Source organism: Orycteropus afer, unplaced genomic scaffold (assembly GCF_000298275.1).
Source record: "Orycteropus afer afer isolate SDZICR_OR568_19922 unplaced genomic scaffold, OryAfe1.0 scaffold00308, whole genome shotgun sequence".
NCBI classification, from domain to species: domain Eukaryota; kingdom Metazoa; phylum Chordata; class Mammalia; order Tubulidentata; family Orycteropodidae; genus Orycteropus; species Orycteropus afer.
Window position 1 is genome coordinate 132,632 of NW_006921895.1, and position 16,983 is coordinate 149,614.

Below are 16,983 nucleotides of genomic sequence, written 5' to 3' on the forward strand. Positions count from 1 at the left end.
GGGAATTCTGATCATTCACATAAACTTATAGGACCATTGTCTGCCAACCCTATATATGATCTTGGATACACTCCCCATTTCATAGACATACCTAATCATTTAGCCTGTCCACCTATCTAAGAATGGATATTCTTGATACAGGGAAGTGGTATTCACAGGGAGTAGATGGGAGGAAGAAGAGCTGTTTATTGTTGGGATTGTAAATGGTGCTGTGAAACCAAAGATGTATGAAGTGTTGAGAGTAAGAAAAGTTTGCTTTGTAAATTAATACCCAAATCACTATATATATATATATATATATATATATATATATATATATATGTATATACATATGTGAAAACAGTTAGATAATAAATCATCGGTGACTGATTACAACTCTGGCATCAAAATTTGTGTAGGAATCTTGGTAGGAAAACTTTCAAGTCACTGGGTAGCATTACAGAAGATAATTAGATATTAATTATTTCTACACTAATAAAATTCATAAAACCTGAAAATAAGAATGGACATTCTGTGAAATTTTTCTTGTCTAATTTCAGCAACACTGTCAGCACTTAAAATGGTACCTGGAATAGATGAGGCATTCTATATATACATATATTGGTTAAATGAATTAATGAATTAATTTATATATATGTAATGAGAACCAAAAACAATGTCTTGTCATTATATCCCTCCTTCCTTCCTTCTTTTTTGTCTTTCTTACTTTTCTTTGACAAATATTTGTTAATTACTTACTCTATGATAGGCACAAGTATAACTAGGAGGAAAGGGAACTGACTGAGTCACTGACCGTATGGAGCATATGCTGGAGTAGAGAAGATCAATATTTATAAAAAATCATAGTGGTACTGTTCCATGGAGCATACAAAAGCATTCTTAAGTGTTCCTAAGTCCAAGGGTAGTACCATGAGTAATGGCTGAAAGATGAGTACCTTTTAACCAGTAGGGAAGAGTGAGAGGGGACAGGTGAGAATAAGCATTTTGTGCAGAAATAGTTATGTATCCAAGAGAAGTTCAGCACGTTGAAGGACAGAAAGATGAATGGTAGGATTGAGGTCCAAAGAATGAGAAGGGTGTGTAATGAAACTGGAGAGGTAGGTAGGGGCCAGACCACCAAAACCTTATTGGTAGGGTTAGGTTACTATGAGTCCCAGTTTGCCTGGGAGAATTCTGATGTACATCTGTGGCCTGGTGTAATCATTCATAGCACTCTCTTTCATTCTCAAAAATCCTGATTTGGATGATAAGCTTTGTGGTTATTCTCATAGGTCATATCATAGGCTTTGATCATCAGAGCCTCACCATAAAGCCTAGTGGTTAAGAATGAGAAGTCTAAGTCTCATTCTTAACCACTAGGCTGGATTTTCTAGATTTGAGAAAGTAATTTGCTGCTTGATTTGTGCAAACTTTGACGAAGTGCTAAACTTGACAGAGCCTAAATTTCTTCATTGGAAAAAGAAGGCTTCAATAAATATAGTACTCAACTAACAAGGATAATGAGTTAATGCATGTCAGTCTTGTAGCATAGTGTCTGGTACACCCTAGTAGGTAGATAGCAACTAAGTGTTAGCATATTTTTATTAATGTTCTTAATGTACAGATGATAATAGAGCTTGTAAAAAGGTTTAGAAGAGGGTGATGTCAGAATTGTGTTTTTGCAAAGGTCATTCATACGTTTGTGTGAAATAACATTTTTTGGGGAGTGTTAAAAGTGGTAGGAGCTCTGGTTTCACAGTGGTTAAGTACTTGGCTGCTGAACAAAAGATCAGCAGTTCAAATCTATCAGCTGTTCTGTGGGAGAAAGATGTGTCAGGCTGCTTCTGTAAAGATTAACAGCCTTGGAAACCCAATGAGACAGTTCTACTCTATCCTATAGTGTCACCAAGGGTCAGATTAACTAGATAGAAACGAATAATTATTATTTAAAAGTGGTAATGCATAAAGAGCTCTTAGTAAATCACTATCAAATAGTAAGTATTCACTAAATAGACAAAATAAGTGATTGTTATCATCATCTTCATCATCATCTTTTAGTATAAGAGTCTAGAAACAATTATAATTCTTGAATGTTTTCTACCAATTTCCATCTGGTAGAATTTGGGGATAAAACAGATAATTATTTGAAACTTGAGATTCAAATGATTAAACATTGTCTCAGAACTGGGATATGTAGCAAACATCAGGAATTTGAATAACTATCCAATTTACTCTTATAGAGCACATTCTAAACTCCCCCAAAAGCAATACACTAAGAGTGCTTGTATTGTACACAAAATTTCCATGCAATATACTATTCGATATGCAATAATTCCAAGGGCAAAAAAAATTAGCAACAAGAAGAGGTTGGAAGTTTCCAGCAAATTCCTCCCCCCCCCCGCCCCCCTGTGGGCCTTGAATTTTCTGGGCCTGGAATATCTCCTCCACAGCTCCCTGACACTCCTTGTTACCTCAAGGGTGAAAGGAAGTGATGTGAGTGAAGAAGGGGCCTTTTCTCCCAGGGTTAGTGGAGGACATAGCTCACAATCACTTGTCACTCTGAAGTTCCCCTCTCCTGGGAGTGTGAAGAAGGATTACAGAAACCTGGCAGATAATTAACATTTCCGGGTGTGAACGGATGGAATTTATCACACATTGACTTGAGCACCATGATTTTCTAGCTTAACCTGGTGAAAAGTAGGTACAGATTTACAGGAAAATACCATTTAAGAATGGCTGAAGAACAGGAACTTTGTGGTAAATTGTTAACAATTTGGTTAACCAGGACTCATCATGTTACCACATCTGGATTTTCTCGATTAAAGATTAGAATTTACTGAGATAATTTTAGCAAACTAAATCCTCTGACCTTTCCCAGGGCCTTTATAAGCCTTTGGGAAGCCATTATAATTGACTAGAGTTGATGAGGGGAAATTTAGCTTTTGAATTCTTTGATGACTTGACTTTTAGATAAAAGAAGATCTACCATGTTAAATTCAGCATCAATGTTGAAAATTGGACAGAACAGCAGAGGATAGGACCTGAGATAAAAACATAAACACTTTTAGTTGTAAAGTAATCTTTTGATTTCTGATTCATTGATGAAATTATTATACTTATTGCTGTTGACAGATCACTTATAGCTAAATGTCTCTCCCTCTTTATATGTCAGTTCTCCAAGGATTAAAATAAGATTTATTTGAAGCCACACTTATTATCAGGACAATTCCTTGAAGAGATAAGTCTTACGTTTAGTTTGGAGAGATGCATAGGTGATGAGAAGAGCAATGACTTGGGCAGACATTCGGAGTGGGAGGAATGGGGAGAGTGAAGGTAAGAATAGAAGCATAGTCTTCTGTGTACAATAAGTAGTGTGGCTACTAATGAGAATGACAACAATGCCAACATTCAGTAAGTCCTTACTATCTATCACATCTCATTTAGTTCTTTATAACAGCCTTATAAGGGAAGTTGGATTATTCTCATTTCACAGATAAGGAAATTGAAGTAAGGTAATTTTAAGTATTAGACAGACTATGAACTAACTCAAGCACTAAGCTAGCAGTATTTATAACTTCATACTTTATGATAGGCGATTTTGCTAAAGTCAGTGGGATGTAATATATTTTGAGATTTTGGGAGAGTGATAGCAAGTTTTAGTTGCTGGCCTTTCAGCTGTTTTTATGAAGTAGAAATCAAAATTTTTTTGTTGTTGTTGTTAGGAGCTGTCAAGTCATCTCTGACTCATAGCGACCCTATGCACAGCAGAATGAAATACTGCTGGTCTCGTGCCAGCCTCACGATCCTTAGTATACCTGAACCCATTGTTGAAGCCGGTGTGGATAGCCACTGTGTCAATCCATCACGTTGAGGGCCTTCTCCTTCTTCATTGTCCCTCCACTTTTCCAAGCATGATACCTTCTCCAGGGAATGGTTCCTTCACACAACATGACAAAAGTAGGTGAGATGAAGTCAGGCTATTCTTGCTTCCAAGGAGCATTCCTGCTGCACTTTTTCCAGGATAGATTTGTTAGTTCTTTTAGTAGACCACGGTACTCTTAGCATTCTTCTCCAGCACCACACTTCAAAAGCATCAATCCTTTTTCAGTCAGAAATCAAATTAGGATAAAATATTTTGTCAGCAGGGTGTAGCTTGCTATGGCTCACAGTAAAATTAATAAATAGATGAGACAAGTATTTCAAGAGTATGTTCTGTAGGGGGAAAAGATAAACTTCAACCTCAAAATTTCTCTCTCACTGCTCCCTATGAGTACTTGAAATTCCATAAGTGAAGATGTGTTTCCTGGAGTCTTAGAAGATTTTTGAATTTTCTATAATCCTTCCTCTGTTCATCTCTTCCCTTCAATATTTCTCTCCCCTCCTTCCTTCTATTTCTTTCACCTTTTATTTCTCCAACATGTAGTGAGATTCTGCTGAGTATGTGCCATTTTGCTTCAGGTTGGGGATACAAGGAGGAAAAAGCATGTCCCTCTTAAAGGACACTTAAAGTCTGAGACGGAGACAATCAAGCCAGTGAGCCATTGCCATTCAATGCCTGAAGAGGCTGAAGCCATCAGAAGAGTTTGTGGAGGAATGAGTATTATAGCAGAGGTCTGAAAGATAGATTAAATAGAGGATGGGCATTTGAGGCAAAGGTGACAGCCTGTGCAAAGGCCTAGTGGCATGAAAAGAAACCATTGTGTGGTTGCTGAATGGTGAGTTGTTCAGCATTTCTAGGGCATGAGTTGGGATAAGGAAAGAGTTGATAGGAGAAGGGTTTGTGTGTGTCAGTAGAGGCCCATGATTTTCATACAGGGGAATTTAGATTTTATCCCACAGGTATGAGTAACTCCATTGATCAAACTACAAATAACTGCAAGGTAATTTACAGACTTTGTCAACTGGGCATTCTGTGGTTGTATCTGACTTCAGGTATAGTTATATCTAGTTATTACTCAATTCTGGTTCTTTTGGGTGAGCTTCATTCTTAGGCAGGTATTGCACCTAAAGGTTTAGGCTTTACATCCAGCAATTCCTGCAAAAAGAAGGTAATGTTTTCCTCTGAAAATCTCAAGGAAAATTCTCATTGGACTTACTAGGGTCATATTCCCTTCTCTGAACCAGTCACTGGGGCTAAGGGGATGGAGTACTTTGACTGACAGCATATATGGTCATCTCTGGAACTGGGACATGGGATCCACCTAAGACCAGTGGTTATTCTCCCAAAGAGATGCTGAACAGATAAATAGAAGAAACTTTGGAAAATTTTGGTCAGAGATGTGATGTGATTAGTTTGATATTAGAAATCTCTTGCTTTATCTTTAAAATACACATAATTTTTGCCTAACATAAAGAATTTTATTTTTCAGCCAACAGGAAAAGAAAGAAACAAACAAAAATTGACTGTCTTAGAAGAAGTTCCCTGTTTATACAGCAGTCACGTGTAACTCCTATAGCAGATAACTGTTGTTGTTAGGTGCCATTAAGTTGGCTCTAGCTTATACTGCCCCTAGTACAACAGAATGAAACACTTCTCAGTCCGCCACCATCCTCACAATCCTTGCTGTAGTAAAGTCCGTCATTTTATCCTCTGTGTCAGTCCATCTCATTGAACATCATTCCCTTTTCCACTGTCCCTCTGCTTTACCAAGCATGAGATCCTTCTCCAGGGACTAGTCCCTTCTGACAACATGACCAAAGTAGGTGAAACAAAGTCTAGCCATTCTCGCTTTCAAGGCACATTCTGGCTGTAATTCTTCCAGAGCAGATTTGTTTATTCTTCTGGTAGTGCAAGGTATTTTCAGTATTCTTCACCAACATCACACTTCAAAGGCATCGACTCTAGCAGATACTACAGGTGCCCCATTCAGGTCCGTTTCACTGGGCTGTGCTCCCATCCCCTGTCTGCTAAGTGCTCTCAGCTTCTCCCTTCTCCAATAAGGTGGACCAACTCTGTGGTGCCATTGCCATTTATTGTCCAGATCTCCCTGTGGAGTCAGGATGAAGCTAGATTCACTGAAAACACACCTTTGCCTATCTTTTTCCCCTACCTCATCCTGCCTCCTTTGCTTTCTTATAGATTCTTCTGTGAATCCTCCCTGCGCATAATTAACTTGCATAAGATTCCCTATCTTAGACACTGCTTTTAGGAAACTGACCTAAGATAACAAGATATATTTCTGCATAGCTCAAGAGCAATAAGCCTTTCTCACCTACTATCTTTGAAAGGAGTCAGTCGGTGCCAACTGCTTTCTAGAAACAGAACTGAAAGAAAGATGGGAATAAAAAAAGATGAGCTTTATGCTACCTCTCTGCTCTGCTGTGGGCCAGGTCTGCTTATTTTTTTTTAAAGTTCTAAGGGGCTTTCTGAAATCCTGTTGCTTATTTTTTTGATGACAAATATCTATTGCTGTGATGCATTTCAGAATTTTCTTGGAAAAGACAAGGTCTTTGATTTGCAGCTTTCATAATCCATGTAACTCCACCCTCCTGAGTCTTGGGATATAGATGAGGAGGAGAACATAGTTTTGCTCTAACCTCACCATATTCTCTTTAAACATTGCAAAAATTCAGGCAATCTTAATATGATGCATGTGGTAATATTTTACCCCAAACTGAGGCCATCCATGTAGATCCCAGAGATAATCAGATTTCTACTTTATTTTCCTTAAATATATTTATACTAAGGAGATGAGTTGAATGGAAATACCTATTGGTTTCTGTAAATGACTAGGATTTTGTAACAGTTGCCTTTGGATCTTGTGTGATTCACACATTTTAAATCACAGAGGAACTGCACAGCTTATTACAGAAAGAAGCAAATAATAAACAGCAGAACCTGCTATGTTTCTAAAAGCTCATGATTAGGGAAAACATGTTTACTTATAGTCACTCCAGCCATTTGGAGTTCTCTGGTTTATCCTTGGAATTCTCCTTCCACATCCTGAAGTGGCATCACTTAGAGAAAGTTCACTGTGGACAGGGAGTGGGTCCTACATCTGACCTTTTTTGGGAACTGCAGAAAAGTTTCATGGTCCAGTGCTCAATCCTCCTATCTTCCTTACTGCAAAGAATATTCATCCTGGTTTAATTTCCAATGCAAGGAGAATGTCAAAAAGTGGGAGTTGTTGGGCAAGCTTTCAATGCAGCTATTTCTACCATGGATATGCTTGTAAGCCCAAAGAACCCTAAAAGACCTGCATCTTAACCTGGGCCCAGGTTGATTGCTAAGTAGGGTGTGGGCCATGGGAGAAATTCCTTGTATCTTACAAAACAATGAGATCTATATATCAGCAAGTCTGCTAATAAAGGCTTCACTTTATTTCTGGGCTCCACCTAACTTTGTCCATCTGCCATTTGTGGTCACACCCTCAAGCAATTTTTCTAGTGCCCTACTCCCTGTGGTACCACATTTTCTTTCTTTTGACAATATTTTTTTTCCAATTGAAACTTTATTTTTCTCTCTCAGCTCCAGGCTGGGTTTTCTACATACCTAGAATTTTATGCTAATTCCCATTAGAGGCAGTCATATTTCGACATCACCTTAGAACAGTTTCTTTTGGATGCTGTCTTTTTATTGCACACCTTCTCTCATCTTCTTTTTTTTTTTTTTTTTTAATATTCATCTTGCCAGGATGAGTTTCAGGAGGTAGAAAAGAGACCTAAATCAAATGTTGTGCAGTTAATTCCATTTTGACAGGCAGCCTGAAGGCAACTCGATACTTTTCCAGTATGAACTTCTTAAAAGTTTAATTCTTCTTTGTTTGATTCTTTGTTTTCATTGAATTGGCATGAATGACACAGTGACCCTTCTTAACAAAACTGGGAGAAATGCAATAATGTCAGAGACTGTCATGTAAATGATATGATTTTCTGACAATAACCCAAGAATGGTTTTAAAAGGTTTAGGAAGACAGATTATAGATCATATATATATATATATATATATATATATATATATAGCAATGAAAAATGTCATTTGGCAAAATGGAATCATCTTTCAAATCTTGTCATCACAAGTCTAAAAATAGAATGTACATAGAAGACAATAAAAGGACAACATCAGAGAATAAAATCCATTAACAAAATTTTCCTAGAAATGACATAAAAGAGATCAGTCAGACATGGTTTAAGTAGAGATAAAAATGACTATAGAGTTGGGAACATATACACAAAAAGATTTGCTCAGATCCAACAATAATTCATAAATCACATACAGATCAGAACTTAGAAATTTTTGTCAGTCACCATACATTGCTTTCACTTTGGTGTGTTGCCCTGGAGATTTTATCATGACTTCAGGAAAGCAATGCCCCAATTCTTGTTTTTCCATGACAATGCTAGCCAAAAAATAATTTTCAATCTCTTGTTCCACATTTATCCATATAAAAGAAGAGAGTTCTTTTCACATTTTAGAGGTGTTTGATTTCTTTTTGTAAACTTTTTACTGTGATCTGTGTGAACTTTTACAAAAGATTCATTTTACATTCAACAGTTCATAGACACGTTTTGTTTGGTGATACTGGTTATATTCCCTGTAATGCAATATCTCATCTCCTTCTTCCTCCTTGTGGTTACCCTTTCCCTGTGTCCTTCTTGCTTTGCATTCCTGCCTCTCTACCTTACTCCCTGTGGGAATGTTGTCCTTCTGATATCCCATTGTTGCTTGTTCTATGAAGTGCATTTCCCTGGTGTAGGCGTTCAGCTCATAGGTCAATATTTGGCTGAGAGGTAAGCCATGGGAGTGAGTTTAATTCCAGGCCCGAAGGGTGAATCAGAGCCATAGTCTCAGGGGTTTCACCAGTTTTTATCAGAACAGTTACCAGTTTTTTGTTTTTTTTTTTTTTTTAATGATTTTGGGAAAAGTTCCACATTTTTCTCCCACTCTATACAGGATCTCCAATTTTGATCCCTTTCTTTGTGGTTGGCATTGGTAGTCAGCCACCATTTAGTTCTTCTGGTCTCAGGGTCATATAGGTTGAGGTTCTCATGGTCTATTAGTCTTTTAGACTGTTTACATGTGTCTAGGTTTTTGATTTCTTAATATTTCTTCTGACCTTGAGGTTCTGTTTGCCATTGAAATGGACCTTCTCTCTTCAGACATTGAAAAACTGGTGAGTTCATATTTACACAATGAAGTCGTGTTTGACCATTCTCATGGACATCTTTGTGAACTCATGTTGAATACTGAATCCAACTTAACTGAATTGATACTTATCATATAGGAATAGAATTATGAAATTACATGAGTGCAAATATTCCTAAGATGGTAAACAGATGTTATTGAGTCATGCTAGAGGACTGAAGTCAAGGAAATAGTTTGGAAACCTATTTAGACAGAAGAGCTCTGATGGTGTAGTAGTTAAAGCATTTGACTGCTAACCAAAAGAGTGGTGGTTCAAACCCATCAGCTGCTTCATGGAAGAAGGATGAGACAGTCTGCTTCCGTAAAGGTTTGTAGCCTTAAAAACGCAGTGGGCATTGCTATGAATTGGAATTGACTCGACAGCCATGAGTTTGGATTTTTTTTTTTGTGTGTGTGTGTGTGGTTTTAGACAGAGGGTGAAGGATAGATGTGGTTCAGTATCCAAAGAAGATGGAGTAGACCTTCAAAATTAGAAAGAGCCAATGATGTGAACCTTGGGCTCTCATTTAGCAGAAGTGAGATTTGTCTCTTTTTTTATTTATTCCTTCTCTACGCATGATATAGACATATCTATTTGGCTGAAAACATGTCTATGTTATATCCTCAAACATTTCCTTTGTAAGAAATACAAATATGTGTATGTGTCTGTGTGTGTAAGTGTGTGTTTGTGTGTGTATGTGTGTGTTTGTGTGTGTGTATAAAACCCACTGCTATCGACTTGATTCTGGCTCATAGTGACTCTCATTGGGTTTCCAAGGCTATAAATCTTTACACAAGTAGATTGCCTCATCTTTCTTCTGCGGAGCAGCTGGTGGGTTTGAACCCCTGACCTTCTGGTTAGCACCCAAATACTTTACTACTATACCAGCAGAGCTCCAGCTCTCTCTCTCTCTCTATGTATATATATAGTCATTAATCTTTTCAATGTTCTTCATGTGTACAATTTAGTTACAATAGCTATGTGTGTCATGTTCAACCATTACATTATTATCTGTTTCCAAATTTCCCCATCACCCATAACAGAAGCTCAGTGTCCCCTAAGCTGAGAGTATTTTTGAAAAATCTTCTTATAACAAATTCCAAGTAGAAAACAATTGTTACACTATAACTGCCTTCAGAGATTCATGGATTCTCTCTCTCTTTTGCCATGGAAATTAAATTCTATATTGTAATCTTCATGTGCTTCATATGTGTTTAAGGAAATCATTAAACTTGAGGGACCAATAATAAACAATTTTTAAATGGCATCCCAAGATGCCCAATGGAAAATGTAAATACTTCCTCTTGACTTCTTTTAATTTTGTCTTTTTGGGAAGGACAAAAAGTAGCAATATATGGCATCAAGTGTATAAATACTACTATCTTTTACTTGAGACATTATTTATTTATTTATTCCCTAGTGGATTAGTCTCACCAGTCTATGACTATTATAACTCTTGATGAATATTTAAAACACAAGGCACTGCAGTGAGCAAAGTGAGGCTGATGAGCAATTAAGCTGTCTGCTTCTGCTGCTAAGATGCTCGTTGTATCCGAAGATCGGGAAGTGTAAGTGGCTTTGGTATATTAAATTAGATTTCTAGGACTTTAAGAGGAACATAAAGGAGCTCTGGTGGCACCATGGTTAAGGCATCTAGTTGCTAAGCAAAAGGTCAGCACTTCAGACTCACCAGTCACTCTGCAGGAGAAAGATGAGGCAGTCTGCTTCCATAAAGATTTGCAGCCTTGGAAACCCTATGGGGAAGTTCTACTCTGTCCTATTGGGGTGCTATGAGTCAGAATCGACTCAATGGCAGTGGTCTTGGTTTTGTTTTGTTTTATGAGGAGTGTACCCACCTGATAAACCTGACATAAGCTAACTCTGGTACCTGCCCTTTGTCTCCTTCTTCTTCTTATAAGAATTATGAAAAAGATTATAAGATTATAAGTATTGCATTATGACTATCACTTCCTTTATTACTGTTCCTACCTAGAGTTATGGTATGTTCTGGTGTAAACTTACAATACTATTCTTAATAATTAACAGCACCTGCTTTCACTTTAAAAAAATGTCCCAATTTGTATGGTAAATTTCATGCTCAACCTTCCACAATTTCTGCTGTTGTAGGTGCTGTTACTTTTAAAATCTGTAATTGAAGTAATCATTGCAAATTAAAAAAAATTACATCTCTCTACCTACACTTGAACAATATTTCTTCATATATTTTATTGTTCTTGTTGTTGTTATGTACTGTCAAGTCAGACCCGACTCATAGTGACCCCTCCTTGGGTTTCCGAGTCAGTATCACTACAGAAGTAGATTGCCCCATCTTCCTTCCGAGGAGTGGCTGGTAGGTTTGAACCACCAGCCTTCTGGTTAGCAGTCAAGTGCCTTAGGCACTATGCTACCAGAGCTCCCTATATTTTATTAGCAAACAAAATAATACCTTAGCCAATTAAAACACTGTGAATCCCAGTTTCTCCATAGCTTCATGGATCCCAACTTTTGGGTGAAAATAAGCTGATACATCTGAGGCTAACTTATCCAATGAACTCAAAGGAAATCTCCAAATAGTACCAAATAGTTCTTTCTTCTTTGTAATGTTCAGGGTAAGAAAGAAAAAACAAAACAAAACAAAACAAAAACACAAGCACACACATACACGCACACCAGCATTCAAAAAGAAATTTGGAAATAATCTAAATTCTTTACTTGCATTTCTTGAATACCATGAGGAGTAAATGAGAACCTTACTTCAAATATCCCTTTAGCTTCCAACACATTCCTTCACATACCATACTAGTATAGTATCTTTCTCTTCAGCACTTTCTATTTCAACTCCTAAACTTGTCTTAGCCTGCACCCCTTTTCCCCCTTTTGCTTGTTTTTGTTGATTCTGTGACACCTAAGCCCAAAAATCTAGTCTGACAAGGCTAGATCTTCCCAGGAAGACTAGGGGAGAGGCAGAATCTTAAGTTGGCAAAGCATAATCTTCATTCATATATTAATATTCTCGGCTTCATCCAATAACTTGTATTCATTGGGAATTTCTGTATGCCTGGTGCTATAATGAAATTTTGAAAAATCTTATCTAAATTGTACAATAATAATGTAGGTGCTCTTGATATTTGCATTTTACAGAGGCAAAAACTGAGGCTTGCGAAGGGTAGGTAGGTTGCTTTAGTGGAAAAGCCAGGATGTAGACCTGGTAGTTTGAATAAAGAGTTTATACTCCTGGTTAGTTTCCAGGATGTGCACTGCAAATCTGTTGTCACTGGGATTGCTTAAACTTCCTCATTTTAGATATGTTATGAAGAAACATGCCCAGATTTAAGTACAGTGGCAGTGTTCCCAAGAAATCCTTGAGTGAAACTCATGGTTAATGTTCTTGGCTGCTAACTTAAAGGTCGGTGGTTTGAGTCCAGCCAGAGGAACCTCAGAAGAAAGGCCTGACAATCTACTTCTGAAAAAATGAGCATTGAAAATTCTATGGTGCACAGATCTTCTTGGACACAGATAGTGTTGCCAGGAGTCAGAGTCAACTTGATAGTAATTAGGTATTTTTGTGTTAACAATGTTCTTTCCCACTTTGAAAATCACTTGGACAGGAATGGTGTATCTAGAGCTCTTTATGATAAATGAAACCCGATCTGGAAATAAATGCATATGAATATAGGCTATCTGGAACACTTACAGGAAAGTGAGAAGAACACACAGTGAGAATATGCAGTTTTTCATCCAGTTGGAAGGGGCTCTGATTGGCTGAGTTTAGCTGGTCATTGCCAGAAAGACATCAACCTTTTTAAATTCTCAGACCATCTTTTATGAATGCCTGAAGGATATCAGATGAGCCGTCTGTTGTAAATCTATAATAATTTGCTTTAGATTAATGAGGAACTTAAACTGTTTCTAATAAATCTCCAAATGCTTAGCATATTTAGAAAACCAATCATTTTATGAGAACTAGCATTCTTCTCTGCTCTAGGAAAATGTTAAGGGTGTGAAAGGGGAAGAAAAGTACCCAAACATTTTGGAATAAGAGAGCAATGTAGTGAATGAGAGTTATGTGCGTGCCAGGGATTTGTTTTGTAATCTCAGCTGTTCTGAGGCATGTTCTCTGGTTCAAAGTGCTGTGACTTACAGTAAGTAAGATGTCACAGTCCCCCTCCATGAAGGTACCTTCGCAAATTCCACTGGCTACGTAGTGGCTGGTCAGAGTCTTTAATACCAACTAAGATCTGGAATATATTGAAAATGGCACAATTCTAGTCTAAGTAATGGTCCCTGAATCCTGGCAATACTATGCAGTGATTGGGTAACTGAAACATGTTTTGGAATGTGGATGGATGGATCCCGCTTTCTGTCTGGTCCTTTTTTTTTTTTTTTTTTTTTTTGATATTTAGAATGCATTATGGGAAAAGAAAAATGTGGGCTCAATTTGCATAGTGCCTAAGGCACTTGACTGCTAACCAGAAGGCTGGCGGTTCAAACCCACCAGTCACTCCTCGGAAGGAAGGTTGTGCAATCCTACTTCTGTAGTGATACTGCCTCGGAAACCCAAGGAGGGGTTGCTATGAGTCAGGGCCGACTCGACGGCACATAACAACAACAACAGGCTCAATTTATCCCTTAATTTGATACTTTCATAAGTCTGTTTTTCCTGAGGACTTTTTTTGTTTTTAAAATTGTGGAAAAGAAATCTAACGGGGAGGAGGGTCGTAGAAAAATGCTTTTCTCCTAGATGAATCTAAGTGATTTGAATGTTATGCCACAATATTAGGAGTAATCTAGTGGTTAGTAAACTGCCAAACTTGCTATTAGTCAGACAAAGAAAAGCAAATGATAACTTGTAGAATTTCCTCCTCCTTGGCCCTTGGCTCATTTTGTGGAAGGAATGAAAGCACTACAGAATAGTGTGGTGTGACAATAGTATATTCTGAGTTGAGTGTCCTGTCTCTAACAGAATTTTCATTTTAGCAAACAGCAGTGAATGTACAAATATCAGCACTATAAACATTTTACTTTTTTTTTTCCCCCAACAATAAATAACAGGTGAATGTATTCTTATACTGGCCACTTTTGGGAATGAAGTAGCTCTGTAAGGAACAGAAAGGGCTCAATGGTATGATCCTATACAAAATCAACTAAGAGTGTGTGGCAAAGATTTGCCCTGATAGTACTCTCTAATTCTTCCTTGGGACACATCTACACTGTATTTTCCTTATAGTTTGTAAGGTGATTGTCATGTGATTGAGTTCTGGCCAATGGACTATGAACAGAAATGATAGATGCCATTTTCAGTCCTGGCTTATAAAATTCTCTCCTGCAACTAAGATCCAACTATTAGTCTCTTCTTGTCTGAGCAAGGAAGAGTGAAAGAAATCAAAGTCACCTGGAAACAATTAGTCCAAAGGTAAGATGGACCACAAGGGCCTCAGCCTCCATGACCCTGACACCAGAAGAACTAGATGGTGCCCAGCTACTAATTCCAATTGCTCAGAAAGGGGTCAAATCTGGAGATCCTGAATAGAGTGGGAGGAGAAAGGTGGAACAAAATTCAAAAACACAAAAATGACCAGAATTACTGGTTGGAAAGAAACTGGTGGAAGCCCCAGGACTATGGTTCCAGGTTACTCTTCAGGACTAGAAATGGACTCACTCCTATGGATTGGCTCCCAGCCCAACAGTAGAAAGCCCTACATACAGAACTCCTACCCCAGGTCAATGCACTCACCTACTCTAGGGAGATGCACCCCTTGGGTCAATCAGCTCTGAGACACCAGAGGGAAAGCACTCACATAAAGGGAAAGCTGGACAGACAGGAATTCATAGATAAGAAAGGTACAGGGGGAATAAAAAGATGCTCTGCTGCACCATCTTTTCTACCTTTTCTTATGTGATGACTGAATGATGAGACAAAATTCCTAGGACCTAGAGGATTATAAAGCCACAATATAAGGAGCCTGGGTCCTTGAATGAGCATATGGAAGACTACCGACCAAAAGTAATCCATTATTGGACAGTGATGGGGATGAGAATCAAAATGTTGTGTTAATTCACTGAGATTTAGAGATTGCTTTCATAGCAATTAGAATTACTCACTTTACTCATGCTGGGTTAGTTTATATCCTCACCTAGGATGGTGACTGGTTTGATGATGACAGTCCTCTTCTCTAGGTTAGCTTATCTAGGTTCTGGACCTGATCTCCCCTGTTATTGTATATATGATTGTGGACAGATAATTAGCTAGCCTTTCTGGCCTCAGGTTTTCATCATAAAACAAAAAGTTTGGTCTGAAGACTTTAAGATAAATTAGAGTTCTTTGATTGACAACAACTTGGGCAAACTTTAGCAAAAGTAATTTATCTTAAGGAAATAGGTAGTTCACAAATCAAAGATGCTGTTAAATAGATAGAACGAAGTAAGATCCAGGAATCCAGGTAGCAAGAGATAGTTGACAGTCTTGTCATGGGCCACCTGTGGAATTTATCGCAGATGCTTTCCTTTCTTTTCTGTTGGTTAACTTTTGCTGTATGACAAATTATCCCAAAACCTTGTAGCTTAAAAGAACACCATCTATGTAGTCCACAATTTTGCGGGTTGACAATTTGGGCTGGGCTCAGTTGACTGTTCTGCAGGTCCAGGCCAGGCTCAGCTGCTCTTGACTGTGTTCACTCATGCATCTGGATTCAGCTGCCATGTCATCCATGTGCCAGTTGACCAATAATGGCCCAAAAGGGATGGAATGCTTCTGCTCCACGTGTTCTCACATCCTCCAGCTAACTAACAAGAGTTTGTTCATATGGTGGTTGGGCAGGGGTCCAAAAGAGTTGGTGCGGTGTTCAATGTCTCTTCAAGTTCAGGCTCAGAACCTTCGCAATGTCACTTCTGTCACATTTTATTGGCCAAAGAAAGTCACAACGTAGCTCAGATTCAAGGTATGGGGAAATAGACCCTACTGCTTGATGAGATAACCTGAAAAGAAGTCATATTCATATTGCAAGGGGATGAAGAATTTTGACCATTATTGGGATTTATCAAATCTTGCTTGGGTTGTATGTCTACTATTTGATAAGAGGTAGTCTGGTCAATTTCATACTTCCCCAAAGAGTAAACACAATTTGGGGAAGTTAGTTCACAGAAAGAAATTATAACGAAGGAGAAATGAATACATGATGACCAAAGCACAGCATTGTTGCTCTCTGCTTTCTTCCCAGCATTAATGATACTAATTTCTGGTGACACCACTCCTGAAGAATCCAAGGCTCCAATTTGAACTTAATGTAGGGTCCAAGTTTATGCCTGAGTGTAGAAGTTGTTTATTGAAGAATAATAAATCACCTCAAAATGTAGTGGCTTACAATAACAACCATCTACTATAGCTCCCAATCTGTCTGGATAAAGTGGAGAAAGAGGTTAGTGAAGTTCTGCTGATCTGGCAAGGGCCATCTGATCTTGTCGGGTTGCTTATGTGTCTGAGGTCAACTGGTGTCGTTGGCTGAAACAATTGGGATGGCTGCTATGACTAGGGGCTCTTTTCCTGAGGTTTCTCATCTTCTAACAGGCTAGTTTCTAAGAAGTGGTGCTAGAGTTCCCAGGTAGAACAGCACAGAGGGCAGGCACACATACTTTTCAAACCTCTGCTTTGTTGTATTTACCAATATCCCACGGCCGATAGAAATCCCACGGCTAACTCAAATTCATGTAATGGGGATTTGATTCCCTCTCTTTGTGGGAGGAGTAGAGAATTATGGGAAACTTTACAAGATGCAGCAGTCTTGTGCCCTCTTTCCACCTCCACATCTGCTTCTTCAGCCTCCAGTCTCATGCCTGTGTAGTTAATGGAGAAGACAGAGCTACAGAAATTGTCAGGGAGCAG